The 15,970-nt window shown below is 37.8% G+C and overlaps 1 protein-coding gene and 1 pseudogene across 1 annotated transcript in view; both read right to left on the reverse strand.

Annotated features, from left to right (window-relative positions):
• ACBD6 (acyl-CoA binding domain containing 6) overlaps positions 1 to 15,970 on the reverse strand; it is a 319,330-nt gene that overhangs the window by 282,585 nt on the left and 20,775 nt on the right. The gene's annotated exons all lie outside the window — the stretch shown is intronic.
• On the reverse strand, positions 976 to 13,798 carry LOC143679048 (uncharacterized; annotated as a pseudogene).

A 15,970-nucleotide genomic window follows, 5' to 3' on the forward strand; every position in this document is an offset into this window, starting at 1 on the left:
CTTATGTTCTATTCAGCCAAAACAATGAGTGAAACATAAATTCTCTCATGTTATTTACAGTAAAAACATGTACTGAAGGCTTTCCCACGTAGATGAAATTCATATGGCTACTCTTCATTGTGAATTCTCCTATGTTGCCTAAGGGCAGAACAATGAGTGAAGGCATCCACATTTTGATGATATTCTTTTGGTTCCTCTCCAAAGTGAGTTCTCTCATTCTGTCTAATATAACATCAAATGAAGGCTTTCCTACATCAGTAGCAGTCAAAAAGTTTCTATATAGTCTGAGTTCTCGCATGTCATCTAAGGCCAGTGCAAGTGAAAGCATTCCCACATTGATGACATTTATGAGTTCTCTTATGATGTACAAGGCTAGAACAAAGAGTGAAGGCTTTCCCACACTGATGACATTCATATGGTTTCTCTCCAGTGTGCGTTCTCTCACAATGCCTAAGGGCGGACCACTATGTGTGCTGGTTTGAAAGGATGTATGCACCCTAAAAAAGCCATGTTTTAATCAAAATCCCATTTCATAAAGGGATTCAATACTGTATGTTTGAAACTGTAATCAGATCATCTCCCTGGATGATGTGATTTAATCAAGAGTGGTTGTTAAGATGGATTAGGTGATGACATGTCTCCACCCATTTTGGGTGGGTCCTGATAAGTCTCTGAGTCCTATAAAAGAGGAAACATTTTGGAGAATAAAGGAGATTCAGAGAGAGCAGAGAATGCTGCAGCACCATGAAGAGAGTCAATCAGTCAGCGCTTTGGAGATGAGGAATGAAAACTCCCAGGGAGCTTCATGAAACAGGCAGATGATATTGTGTTTGCCATGTGCTGACTCAGATGAGAGAGAGACCCTGAACTTCATCAGCCTTCTTGAACCAAGGTATCTTTCCCTGGATACCTTTGATAGGACGTTTCTATAGACTTGTTTTAATTGGACTTTTTTCTCAGCCTTAGAACCGTAAACTAGCAATTCATTAAATTCCTCTTTCTAAAAGCCATTCCGTTTCTGGTATATTGCATTCTGGTAGCTAACAAACTAGAACATTATGCGAAGATTTTCCCACATAGATGACAATGATACGGTTTCTCCCCTGTGTGAATTCTCTCATGTTCTTTAAAGTTAAAACACGTACTGAAGGCTGTGCTATATTGATTACATTCATATGGTTTATCTCCAGTATGAATCTTTTCATGTTGTCTAAGGCCAGAACAATGAGTGAAGGCTTTTCCACAAAGATGACACTGATCTGGTTTCTCTCCAGAATGAATGTTCTCATGCCATCTAAAGGCAGAACGATGAGTAAAGGCTTTGTCACATAGATGACAGTCATATGGTTTCTGTCCAGTGTGTATTCTCTCATATTTCCTAAAATGATAAGGTGCACTGAAGGCTTTCCCACATCAATGGCTAGAACAATGAGTGAAGGCTTTTCCACAAAGATGACATTGATCTGGTTTCTCTCCAGAATGAATGTTCTCATGCCATCTAAAGACAGAACGATAAGTAAAGGCTTTGTCACATAGATGACAGTCATATGGTTTCTGTCCAGTGTGTATTCTCTCATATTTCCTAAAATGGTAAGGTGCACTGAAGGCTTTCCCACATCGATGGCATTTATATGGTTTCTCTCTCCATTGTGAATTTTCTCATGTTGTTTAAGGGTAGAACAACAGGGAAAGGTTTTCCCATATAGATGACAATCATAAGATTTCTTCTGAATGCCAATTCCATTATACTCTTTAAGACTAGAATTCTGAATAAAGGTTTCAACACTTAGATGATATTTATATGACTTACATCTAGTATGAATTTGCTTATGTTGAATAAAATATGACTGGTCACTGAGGGCTTTTCCAAATGGTTTGCTGAAATAGCATTTCTTTCCCTAATGACTTAACACATGTTGAATAACTGTAGATCTGTGAGTGAAATTGTCTCACAAATCATTACACTTAAAGGACATCTTTGGAATGAAGTCAGATCTCAGTGATGTGAGATATGACAAACCATATCATGATGGGTGGTGTATCTTTCCTACAGACACGTTGTATGGATATCACTTCTTGTTCTTAAAAGGCCACTTTCACTGCATGAAATAACTGAACTCAGGTTTGTATATATCCTAATCCTTCACTCCACAGTTCTTCTCTTTGCTCTAATTGGGAAAGTACATCTTATTTGCAGACCTGATATCCTACTGAGATCAAATGACTGAAAATCTCCACCATAACATCTCTGAACAGCATTTTCTGGGCAATGTCCAAGAAAGCCCACTCCTCTTGGTAGAAGTCTATAGCTACATCTTTAAAGGCCACTGATTCCAGTAGTTGCACTGTCAATAATTCAGGTGACAACTGCTTTCCTCTGGGTTTTCACACAAACAGAAAAGCAGTAGTGGGCGAACCTCACTGGCCCACTGTAGGTTTTTGTTTTTAAATATTTTTATTGCAAACCTAAAACAAACATACATTCTTTTTTTTAACTTCTGATCATTCTGTTCTACATATATAATCAGTAATTCATAATATCATCAAATATTTGCATATTCATCATTATGATCATTTCTTAGAACATTTGCATCAATTCAGAAAAAGAAAACAGAAAAAAATTCATACATACCATACCCCTTACCCCTCCCTTTCATTGATCATTAGCATTTCAATCCAAATTTATTTCAACATTTGTTCCCCCTGTCATTTATTTTTATTCCATATGTTTCACTTTTCTGTTGATAAGGTAGATAAAAGGAGCACAAGTCACAAGGTTTTCACAATCACACAGTCACATTGTGAAAGCTGTATCATTATACAATCATCTTCAAGAAACATGGCTACTGGAATACAGCTCTACATTTTCAGGCAGTTCCCTTCAGCCTCTCCATTACATCTTGACTAACAAGGTGATATCTATTTAATGCATAAGAATAACCTCCAGGATAACCTCTAGATTCTGTCTGGAATCTCTCAACCATTGACACCTTATTCTATCTCATTTCACTCTTCCGCCTTTTGGTTGAGAAGGTTTTATCAATCCCTTGATGCTGAGTCTCAGCTCATTCCAGAATTTCTGTCCCATGTTGCCAGGAAGGTCCACACCACTGGGAGTCATGTCCCATGTAGACAGGTGGAAGGCAGTGAGTATGCCTGTTGTGTTGGCTGGAGAGAGAGGCCACATATGAGGAAACAAATGAGGTTCTCTTGGGGGTGACTCTTAGGCCTAATTTTAAGTAGGTTTAACCTATCCTTTGTGGGGTTAAGTTTCATATGAACAAACCCCAAGAATGGGGGCTCAGCCTATTGCTTTGGTTGTTCCCATTGCTTGTGAAAATATCAAGAATTCAACTTACGGAAGTTGAATTTTCCCCCTTTCTCACCATTCCCTGAAGGGGACTTAGGAAATACTTTTTTACTCACTGTTCAAATCACTCTGGGATTTATTGGGGCATCACTCTGGACAAACCAACAAAATCTCATGTCCTACTCAAGGTTCTATGAACTTACAGTGTTCAATTAAGCTGTCTACATAAGTTATATTAGGAAATGTACCAGTCAAAACAGAAATTTTATACCAAATAAATATTTTTTGCCTTATTCTCACATATAAGTCAAAAGTTTTAAATACTGAGACGGCCAAGATGGCGGCTTAGCAAGGTGTGGGATTTAGTTCATCCTCCAGGACAGCTACTAAATAACCTGAAACAGTACAGAACAACTCCTGGGGCCACGTCAGTGACCAGACACACAGCATACCCCAGTCTGAACCAGGTGGACAAGAAGGCCGATGAAGTTCAGGGTTTCTCTCTCTCAAGTGGAAGGGCACATGGTGAACACAGTCAGAGTTTCTCTCTCATTTGGAAAGGCACATGGTGAACATGGTCAGGGTTCCTCTCTCATCTGGAAGGGCACATGGCGAACATGGTATCATCTGCTAGCCTCTTCTCCTGGCTTTCTGTTTCATGAAGCTCCCCAGGAGGTGTTTTCCTTCTTCATCTCCAAAGGTCACTGGCTAGTGGGCTCTCTGCTTCTTGTGGTTATGTTGTTGTTCTCTGCTCTCTCTGAATCTATCTCATTCTCCGAAATGTTTCCTCTTTTATAAGACATCAGAAACGAATCTAGACCCACCCAATGGGTGTGGAGACATAGCTCACCTAATCCAGTTTAACAGTCACTCTTGACTAAATCACATCATCCAGGGAGATGATCTGATTACAGTTTCAAACATACAGTATTGAATAGGGATTATTCTGCCTTTACAAAATGGGATTTAGATTAAAACATGGCTTTTCTAGGGAACATACATCCTTTCAAACTAGTACAGGCATGAACAACCAACATTGACTCGAGAAGAAGTGGACAACCCCAACAAACCAATCACAAGTAAAGAAACTGAATTAGTCATGAAGAAGCTCCCAAAAAAGAAAAGTCCAGGACCAGATGGCTTCACTTGTGAATTCTACCAAACAAGAAAGAATTAGTGCTAATCCTGCTCAAACTCTTCTAAAAAACTGAAGAGGAGGGAAGGCTACCTAACTCATTCTATGAAGCCAACATCACCCTCATATCAAAGCCAGACAAAGGTACTAAAAGAAAAGAAAATTACAGACCAATCTCTCTAATGAATACAGATGCAAAAATCCTCAACAAAATCCTTGCAAATCGAAGCCAGAAGCACATTAAAAGAATTATATACCTTGACCAAGTAGGATTCATCCCAGGTATGCAAGGATGGTTCAATAAAAGAAAATCAATTAATGTAATACATCATATCAACAAGTCAAAGCAGAAAAACCACATGATCATCTCGATTGATGCAGAAAAACCATTTGACAAAATTCAACATCCTTTCTTGTTGAAAATACTTCAAAGGATAGGAATGGAAGGGAACTTCCTCAAAATGATAAAGGGAATATAGGAAAAACCCACAGCTAACATCATCCTCAATGGGGAAAAACTGAAAACTTTACCCCTAAGATCAGGAATAAGACAATGATGTCCCTATCACCACTGCCATTCAACATCGTGCTGGAAGTTCTAGCAAGGCAATTAACATATTAAAAGAATCAGACTAAGTGGGGTTTATACCAGGAATGCAAGGACGGTTCAACACAAGAAAACCCATTAATGTAATACACCACATTAATAAACTGAAAGGGAAAAATCACATGATCGTCTCGATTGATGCTGAAAAAGCATCTGACAAAATTCAGCATTCTTTTCTAATAAAAATAAAAAAATAAAATAAATCAGTAATATTTCTATACACAAGCAATGACCTAACTGAAGAGTCAGTTAAGGAAAAAACTCCATTCAAAAGAGCAACTAAGGGCAGGCCACACTGGCTCAGTGGCAGAGTTTTCACCTGCCATGCCAGACACCTGGGTTCGGTTTCCAGAGCCTGCTCATGTAAAAAAAAAAAAATTGCAACTAAAAAAATCAAGTACTTAGGCATGAACTTAACTAGGGATGTAAAGGACTTGTACACAGAAAACTACATAACATTGCTGTATTAGTTAGGGTTCTCTAGAGAAACAGAATCAACAGGGAACACTTGCAAATATAAAATTTATGAAAGTGTCTCACGTGACCGTAGGAATGCAGAGTCCAAAATCCACAGGGCAGGCTGCGAAGCTGATGACTCCAATGGATGGCCTGGATGAACTCCACAGGAGAGGCTCACCAGCCAAAGCAGGAATGCAACCTGTCTCCTCTGAGTCCTCCTTAAAAGGCTTCCCATGATTGGATTTAGCATCACTAATTGCAGAAGACACTCCCCTTTGGCTGATTACAAATGGAATCAGCTGTGGATGTAGCTGACGTGATCATGACCTAATCCTATGAAATGTCCTCATTGCAACAGACAGGCCAGCGCTTGCCCAATCAGATGAACAGGTACCATAACTTGGCCAAGTTGATACCTGTCCCTAACCATGACAATTGCTAAAAGAAATCAATGGAGATCTAAACAGATAGAAAGACATTCATTCCCTGCTCATGGATAGGAAAGCTAAATATAGTGAAGATGTCAATTCTCCCCAAATTGATCTACAGATTCAACACAGTACCAAAATTTCAACAACCTACTTTGAAGATATGGAAAAGCTAATTACCAAATTCATTTTGAAGGGAAAGAGACCCCGAATAGCTAAAAGCATCCTAAAAAAATAAGAACAAAGTGGGAGGATTAACACTCCCTGACTTTAAAACTTATTATAAAGCCACAGTGGTCAAAACAGCATGGTACTGGCACAATGACAGAAGCACTGACCAATGGAAACGAAACAAGAGTGCAGAAATAGACCACCAGATCTATGGTCAACTGATTTTTAACAAGGCCCACAAATCTGCTGAACTGGGACAAAACAGTCTTTTCAATAGTTGGGCACAGAAGAACTGGATATCAATAGCCAAAAGAATGAAAGAGGACCCCTATCTTATATCCTACACAAAAATTAACTCGAAGTGGATCAAACACCTAAATATAAGAACTAGCACAATAAAGCTTCTAGAAGAAAATGTAGGGAAGCATCTTCAAGACCTAGTAACAGGAGGTAGCTTCCTAAACCTTACACCCAAAGCACAAACAACAAAAGAAAAAATAGATACATGGGAAGTCCTCAAAATCAAATGCTTCTGCACCTCAAAAGACTTTGTCAAAAGGTGAAGAGGGGAGCCATTTTTCCTTTCCTTTTCTACCAGGTTTCGCTGGCTCCCACCTGCCTGCTCTCCCCTCGTTTTCCCTCCATCTGTCTCTTTTGCTCTAGCAATAAACCCATTAAGCTTTCAAAACAAAACAAAACAAAACAAGAAAAGGTGAAAAGGCAGCCAACTCAATGAGAGAAAATATCTGGAAATCACATATCAGACAAAGGCTTGATTTCCTGTATATACAAAGAAATCATACAACTCAACAACAAAAGAACAAACAACTCAATTATAAAATGGGCTTAAGATATAAATAGGCATTTTTCTGAAGAGCGAATACAGATGGCTCAAAAGTACATGAAGAGATGCTCATTTTCACTGGCTATAAGGGAAGTGCAGATTAAGACTACAATGAAATACCACCTCACACCTATAAGGATGGCTGCTATTAAACAAACAGGAAACTATAAATGTTGGAGAGGATGTGGAGAAACTGGGACACTTACATACTGCTGGTGGGAATGTATAATGGTGTAGCCACTATGGAAGATTGTTTGGCGGTTCCTTAGAAACTAAATATCAAGCTGCCCTTTGACCCAGGAATAGCACTACTTGGTATATAACCCAGAAGAGCTGAAAGCAACAACACAAACAGACATTTATACACCAATGTTCATAGCAGCGTTATTCACAATCGCCAAAAGATGGAAACAAACCAAATGCCCATCAACAGGCTAGAGAATCAACAAAATATGGTATATACATACGATGGAATATTATGCAGCAGTAAGACAAAATGACATCCTGAAGCACATGACAAGATGGATGAGCCTTGAGGACATAATGCTGAGTGAAATTAGCCAGACACAAAAGGACAGATACGGTATGATTCCATTATTATGACCAGCATAAAGCTATAATCAGAGGCTTACATTACAGTATACAGGGGACTTGGAGATACAGAGAAGCTAGAGATGGGTAAACTGTTAACTAATGAGGTTGAACTCCAATGTAAGGGAATAAAGAGGAGTGAAGATGGTTCTCTAGTGGGTCTAAAAGTAATATTACCATGTTAAAGATAAACAAGATTGAAAGAGGTTGTATAGACCTACGTGCCCCACTGATTAACACTAGAAATATGAATTAGTTCTTTCAAGGTTTACTTCAAAGATATGATTCTTATACAAAGAGTGTTTTAAGTCCAGGGTACATGGGGAAAACTGCTATTGTTTGCTATGAGCTATGTTCAAAAGGAAACCATCAACACTACCACAGCAACAGTAGAGGTAAGTAATGGGGACAGGAAAAAGAGTTAAGAGGAGGTTTAGATTTCCTATTTGGCAAAGGTGTGTATATTGGTTTTCTTTCTCTTGGGAACAATCAAATTATCTAAAATTGAGAATGTTGATGGTCTGTGGACTTTGGGCCCTCTACATGATGCCCGATGAATTCAAGTGGCTGAAGGATGCACTGACAGAGAAGTAGATTGGCGAACAATGGTGTATACTTATGACGAGAGTTTTGCTGCTACAAAAAGGAACAAAGTCGTCAGGCACGCAACGATGTGAATAAACATGTGGGACATTTGGTGAGACAAAATAAGCCAGAAACAAAAGAACAACAATGGCATGCTCACCTTTACAAAATGTTTACAAGAAAACAGGGTCCTAGACTGTAATTTTTCAGAGCAGACACATTAAATCCAGAGTGGTAATTATTATTTCTGGATTTTGAGAGGCTGTTTTATAGATATAACCTGGTACTTAGAGATAAGAACAAAACCAAAGAGGTTGGGGTTAAAGTAATTCAGAACACAGGGGTAAGGAAGACAGTGTCTATATTTTAGAATCACACATACTCTTTGAGACCAGTGGAAGAAAGGTTTATTTGATCTGGAACTGAAATTTTCTATAGTGCATAATCTAATTCAACCTATCTGCATAGCTCATTTGAACAACTGAAACACAGGGAGCCCAGAATAAGAAAGAGGTCCTTTAATCCTATATAGAGTATTGTAATGCCTGAATACATCCTAGAATATTAAGCAGATAATCAAAAAGTATTGTCAAAGTCCCCTAAGAGAGGAGAGAAAGAATATGGAATTATTAAACCTTACCATCAGGGAATCCCCTGATACTGTGTCAAACTTTAGGGACACCCAAATCAATAAGCCATGCTCTCGATCATTAGGCTTACTCTTGTGTAGGTAGCAGAGAAGCTTAGACTACCTATAGGTATGCCTAAGAGTTACTTCTGAAGGACCTCTTTTGTTGTTTAGATGTGGCCTCACTCTCTCTAAGCCCAATTCTGCAAATGAAATCATTGCCCTTCCCCGTAGTGGGACCTGACATCCAGGGGTGGAAGTCTCCCTGGCGATGTGGGAGATGTCTTCCAGAGATGAATCCAGACCTGGCACCATGGGATCAACAATTCCATCCTGACCAAAAGGGGGGAAATAAGTGTAATTAATAAAGTATCAGTGGCAGAGAAAGTTCAAAAAGAGTCAAGAGGCTATTCTTGAGGTTGCTCTTACACAAGCTTCAGTTAGACCTTGCTACCTATCATAACCTGCCAACCTGCAACCAGGACCATTTCAGCCAATCCTAAAGAACACCTATGGCAATATATAAAATTCCACAAGGGTTCCATACACTAGAGTAACTTTTCAGAAACCTAAAACTCCAAATGGGTCCCTGATCCAGATGAGGGTTGAAACCTAGCCCAGCATCTCCAGAAAATAAGATAGTTCCATCTCCCTAACCCATATTAGTGACAGACCCTTCCCATGTGAAAAATTTAGATCTGCCATAGCCTAAACATCCCTAAAGAGAGGGATGGAAAGATCAAAGGTGATGGTGGAGTTATACAGAGAAGATAGGATTTAACAAATGATATGAATCCTGAATCATTAAACTGATAAATCTTTTAGTCTCCAGTATTTTTGAATAACTAGAAGCAAAAACCTAAAATTGTGGAATTGTAACCCATGTCAAAGTCTGAAATATGTTCTACAACTAATTGTGGTGCTATGTTTGAAATGTATAGCTTTTTTGTATATAGTTATTTTTCTCAAACAAAGAAGGAAGAAAGCTGATTGTGATGATAAAAAAATATTTAAGGCCTCTAGCCTCCTATATTCTGGAGCAGCTAGAAGAAACAATATGAGAGGGTTGTATGGTAGCCCATAACAAACTCTGGGATCTGTCCTGTATCTACTCGATAAAGAGTGCTTTTAAAAATCATTGCTTTTCTATTTCTTTGCTTTGTATATATGTTATACAACACAATAAAAAAAAGTTTAAAAAAAGAGAAAAAATCAAAATAGATTACTAAGAGTTTCACTAAAATTTTTTCGTTTTTCAAATTAAAGGCTATATTGTTAAAATGTCAACCTAAGAAAAACTGAAAGATTACAACACTTATTTATTATGTCTAGGTACTGATGGAAGAAATATCAAGATGAACACCCTAAAAGTAAAATAAATCAGAATGTGATTCCAACGCAACCCATCCCACCAATGTCAGTGAAAACACTAGAAGTTTATCTCAGTTAAATTAAGAGATCTCTGATACAAAACTATGGTGTTACTTAAAGATGGAATGTGAGTTCTAAAAGCATTCACATGTTTTGCTTGTTACATCACTTACTTTTTTTTAACATCGATTGATGTTGCCACTCACAGTCTTTTGTATATATACACATACAGACTAATCTGCTTCCTTTCTTCAACTGGCAAATTATAGGAGAAAATTCAAAAGTACAGGTGACAAATACAACAGGAGACAACTCAAAAAGTCAAGACAAGTAAATGCATGGAAGGAATGTGAAAATATCCAGTAAATATAACTGATGAATAGCTATTTGCCAATTCTCCGAAAGCACTGCATGTTTTTTTAACCACAAATAGAGATCACTGGATTAAACTGGTAAGCATACACTCCCACACCACACACACATCAAAATATTTACTAAGTGAACAGTTACTAAATATTACTAAATTTTAGAACTAAATATCGTGTAATACTTTATTAAATCAGCAGGGTATACTATTTTAAGTATCTACTAATACATCGTGCTTTATTCTATATTATAAATTACCCATATTGAAGGCTAATATATCTGACCCAAAATATATTCAATCTCTGTTTCTAACAACAAAATATGTTATAGTAGAGTTCTGCTATTAGAACAAATGGGTTTTCGGTAGGAAAAAACTATCTTTATAATTTGAGAATCAGATAAAATACAATTCTAATGAGTTTTAATGACTAATTCTTAATATACTCATACTGTTTTTATTAAAATAAACTTGAAATAATAGCCCACTCCAAAAGAAACTATTGCTATATAATTGCTTTTGGCATGATTTAAATATAAAAAAATTAATTAAACTACTCAAATGTGTAAATAATTATCTTACTTGCAAAGAAATATATTCTTTTCTATTACACAAAAAAGTCTTAAGAATTCCTTTTCAAAAGAGAATTTTTACAGCTACACAATGAATGTATCTCTAAATATTTTTATAAATGTATATTGCCAAATGGAATTTATATTGCTTATTCTTATTTCATATGCATTAACTGGAAAACAAAATCTTTTCTCATTTTTAACTCTCATGTATTATCCTTAGGCTACAATATTTTTGGATGTAAAGATATAAGAAAGATATTCTTTATCAAAACTCTATCTTAATCTTTCATTAAATCATTATATTTTGCCCTTTCGGCCGGAACTGCAATCTTGCAGTAATTTGGCAAAATGACGAACACAAAGGGAAAGAGGAGCGGCACTTGCTATATGTGTTTTAGGCCTTTCAGAAAATACGGAGTTGTTGCTCTGGCCACATACTTGCGAACCTACGAGAAAGGCAATACAGTAGGCATTAAGGGAACAGGTCTGTTTAAAAAGGAATGCCCCACACATGTTACCATGGCAAAACTGGAAGGGTCTGTAGTGTCACCCACATGCTCTTGGTATCGTTGTAAACCAACAAGCAAAGGGCAAGATTCTTGCCAGGAGAATTAATGTGCGTATTGAGCATAATAAGCACTTTAACAGCCGAGATAGCTTCCTGAAGCGTGTCAAGGAAAATGATCAGAAAAAAAAGGAAGCCAGAGAGAAAGGCACCTGGGTTCAACTGAAGCGCCAGCCTGCTCCGCACAGAGGAGCACAGTTTGCGAGAACCGATGGAAAGGAGCTGAGCTTCTGGAGCCTATTCCCTAGGAACTCATGGCATAAAAGGTGTAAAAAATAAAACACTTGTGGATTGTAAAAAAAAAAAAACATAATTTTTAAATACACTTAAAATAATAATATAATGTCTAACCTGACCATTATTTTAATCTGTGCTCATAAGAGAAACAAAAACACAAAATAAGCACATCACAAGGGCATTTATCATCATAGGAAATCACAGAAACTTTAAGCTGTAAAACACTGCCCTTTAGAGTTCATTGAATTAGAAGACAATTCAATTTACCATGACATAATCCAGCCAAAGAATTTTGGATTTTCCTGTCTTGTCCTTGAAGCAAAATTTGTCTGCCCTATAAAGTTCTTTTAAAAAAAAAGTTTATGTCTATGACAAATACCTATTTCAAATACTCTTCAACCTCATTTAAAGTCTATTTTCTCCCTCTGGCTCACCCAAAACTCAATTTGCAGTTAAATATGGCATTAACTTTAATGTTCCTGCAAAAAGAGTATAATATTTAATCTAAGTAATCCAACCCAATTTAACACAGAAAGAATACATATGAGAAAACATATTAAAAAAACAAAGGAATAAAGGTATTGAGTGTGAATTCAATTTATATACTCCTTAACCCTTTTCTATTAACTTGCTATTATTAAAATTAGCAAAACCATATAAAGCAAAGTAAGCAGAAGTACAGCATACTCAGATATAAAGGAAATCTAGCCATATTGCATTAACGGGTATATGGACTCAAACTTCTCCTGGACCATATGACTGCCAGATATATTAAGTTCAGTTCAGTTCAGCATTTATTGAACATCTATGTTCAATTCTGTGTTGGTATAGGTAATATAATTATGAATAAAATATAATCTTAATTGTGGAGTTCACAATATAATGGAAGAGAAAGACACAGATAACTGCAATTCAAGGTGGTAAGTATAATAAGAACAGATCAGAGAGAACAGGCAGTTTGCTTTTCTCAGTATAGTTCAAGGAATGAGGAAAAGATTCATAGAAGTGAATATACCCTGAAGTGTGTACTGAAGGAGGAATATCATTTAATAAAGCAAAGAGAGAGAGGGTTTTCCAGACAGAGAAAATAACCTGAACTAAGATCAGGAAGAATGAAAATAGAAATACGTAAGTGAGTGGATATTGACAACCCTGGACTGTGAGCTTCAAAATAATTTGGGGGACTTAAAAAAGACAAACCAGGGAAGCAGGTCAAGATGGCAACTTAACAACGTGCGCGTTTTAGTTCGTCCTCCAGAACTACTAAATAACCAGAAACAGTACAGACCAGCTCTTGGGGCCATGTCAGTGACCAGACACACAGCGTACCCCAGTCTGGACCAGATGGACCAGCTGTGAGCACCCCCCAGAACCATGAGTTCCCAAAGCTGTGGCAGCCAGCGCCCCTCCCCTACAGGTCGCTTCCCAGAGGGGAAAGGAAAGGACTTTACCAGCAGCAGGGACTGGGCACAACCAAACGCCAATTGTGGAACTAATTAACAAATTCTGACTACTAAAAATAGGCCCCCAGCTTAGGTGAACCTGATCAAAGCGGAGGTTGCTCATTTTTGCCCCAGCGCCAAGGGGGCAGGATTGACAGAAAAAGGGGGAAAAAAAAAAAAAGAAGGAAACAGAGGTTTTTGTGGCTGTGTATCTACAAAGGCTTGACTGCCTCTGGATACAGTGGCAGGACTTTTCAGGCTGCAACTGCCCCAGGCATAGGCAGAAGTGAGCTCTTTTGGGGGCTTGTCTGGAGCCTGTGCCTTCCCCAGGGGAGGGGTGAAGCCCAACTCAGGTGAATCCCTCCCTCAAGGAATTCAGACCCCAGGGCTCGGTAATTTAAAGCCATTAAAACCAGCCTACAACCTCTCCTCTGTCTCCAACAAACCCCCAGCAGGAAAAGTCGGCCAAAGTTAAAGGTACCGCATCATCTTATGCTGGTGGGACCTGCAGTCAGACAAGCACCACACACAGGGCAGGATAAGAAAAACAGAGTCCAGAGACTTCACAGGAAAGTCTTTCAAACTGCTGGGTATCACCCTCAGGGAAAACCAACACAGGTGACTCTTTCCTCCTGATAGGAGGCCAGTTTGATCTGGGAAAATGTGGCTGGAGTCTATAATATCTAAGTAGACACTCCTAAGTGCGGGGGGGGGGGGGGGGGGAACCACACGAGCAGGGCAAGAAACAAGAAAACAAGAACTGAAAACTTCTCCTCTGTTAAACAAAACTTAAGCTAAAGGTCCAGATAAAGCTGAACGGAATGTCAAAGAACAGATAGACAACAAATTCATCCAGCAAGAAAACCCTAGATAAAAGAAGTGAAAGCAATCTCCAGAATAAACTAATTAAGGTAATTAAATGCCTAGACGCCAGCAAAAAATAACAAATCACACTAGGAAAATTGAAGATACGGCCCAGTCAAAGGTACAAACCAACAATTCAAATGATATACAGGAGCTGAAACAATTAATTCAGAATGTACGAACAGACATTGAAAACCTCACCAAAAACCAAATCAATGAATTGAGGGAGGATATAAAGAAGGCAAGGAAAGAACAAAAAGAAGAAACTGAAAGCCTGAAAAAACAAATCACAGAACTTATGGGAATGAAAGACACAGTAGAAGAGATGAAAAAACAATGGAAACCTACAATGGTAGATTTTGAGAGACAGAACATAGGATTTCTGAACTGGAGGACGGAACATCTGAAATCCGACAAGAAACAGAAACTATAGGGAAAAAAATGGAAAAATATGAGCATGAATATACATGTTGTGGGTGTCCCAGAAGGAGAAGAGAAGGGAAAAGGAGGAGAAAAACTAATGGAGGAAATTATCACTGAAAATTTCCCAACTCTTATGAAAGACTTAAAATTACAGATCCAAGACGTGCAGCATACCCCAAAGAGAATAGATCCAAATAGACATACTCCAAGACATTTAATAATCAGAATGTCAGAGGCCAAAGAAAAAGAGAGGATCTTGAAAGCAGCAAGAAAAAACAATCATCACACACAAGGGGAGCCCAATAAGACTACGCGCAGATCTCTCAGCAGAAACCATGGAGGCGAGAAGACAGTGGGATAACATATTTAAGTTATTAAAAGAGAAAAACTGCCAACCAAGAATTCTATATCCAGCAAAATTGTCCTTCAAAAAAGAGGGAGAAATTAAAACATTTTTAGACAAAAAAATCACCAAGAAAATTTGTGACCAAGAGACCAGCTCTGCAAGAAACACTAAAGGGAACACTAGAGACAGATAAGAAGACAGAAGAGAGAGGTGTGGAGAAGAGTGTAAAAAGGAAGACTATGAGTAAAGGTAAAAGGAAGGAAAATTAGATATGACATATAAAATCCAGAAGGCAAAATAGTAGAAGAAAGTACTACCCATGCAGTAATAACACTGAATGTTAATGGATTAAACTCTCCAATCAAAAGACATAGTCTGGCAGAATGGATTAAAAAACAGGACCCAGCTATATGCTGTCTCTACTCAAAGGACACGAGGCCAAGGACACAAATGGACATTTACACACCAATGTTTATAGCAGCATTATTAAAAATTACCAAGAGATGGAAACAGCCCAAATGTCCATCAACAGACAGTTGGCTAAACAAACTGTGACATAATTTACATAAGATGGAATATTATGCAGCTGTAGACAGAATAAAGTTATGAAGTATATAACAACATGAATGGACCTTAAGGACATTATGCTGAGTGTGATTAGCCAGAAACAAAAGGACAAATACTGTATGGTCTCACTGATATGAACTGACATTAGTGAATAAACTTGGAATATTTCCTTGGTAACAGAGACCATCAGGAGATAGAAATAGGGTAAGATATTGGGTAATTGGAGCTGAAGGGATACAGATTGTGCAACAAGACTGAATATAAAAACTTAGCAATGGAGAGCACCATACTACCTAACTGTAATACAATTATGTTAAAACACTGAATAAAGCTGCATATGAGAATGACAGAGGGAGGAGGGTTGGGGCATAAATGAAATCACAAAGAAAGATAGACGATAAAGATTGAGATGGTATAATCTAGGAATGCCTAGAGTGTATAATGATAGTGACTAAATG

Source organism: Tamandua tetradactyla, chromosome 4, assembly GCF_023851605.1.
Source record: "Tamandua tetradactyla isolate mTamTet1 chromosome 4, mTamTet1.pri, whole genome shotgun sequence".
NCBI lineage: Eukaryota > Metazoa > Chordata > Mammalia > Pilosa > Myrmecophagidae > Tamandua > Tamandua tetradactyla.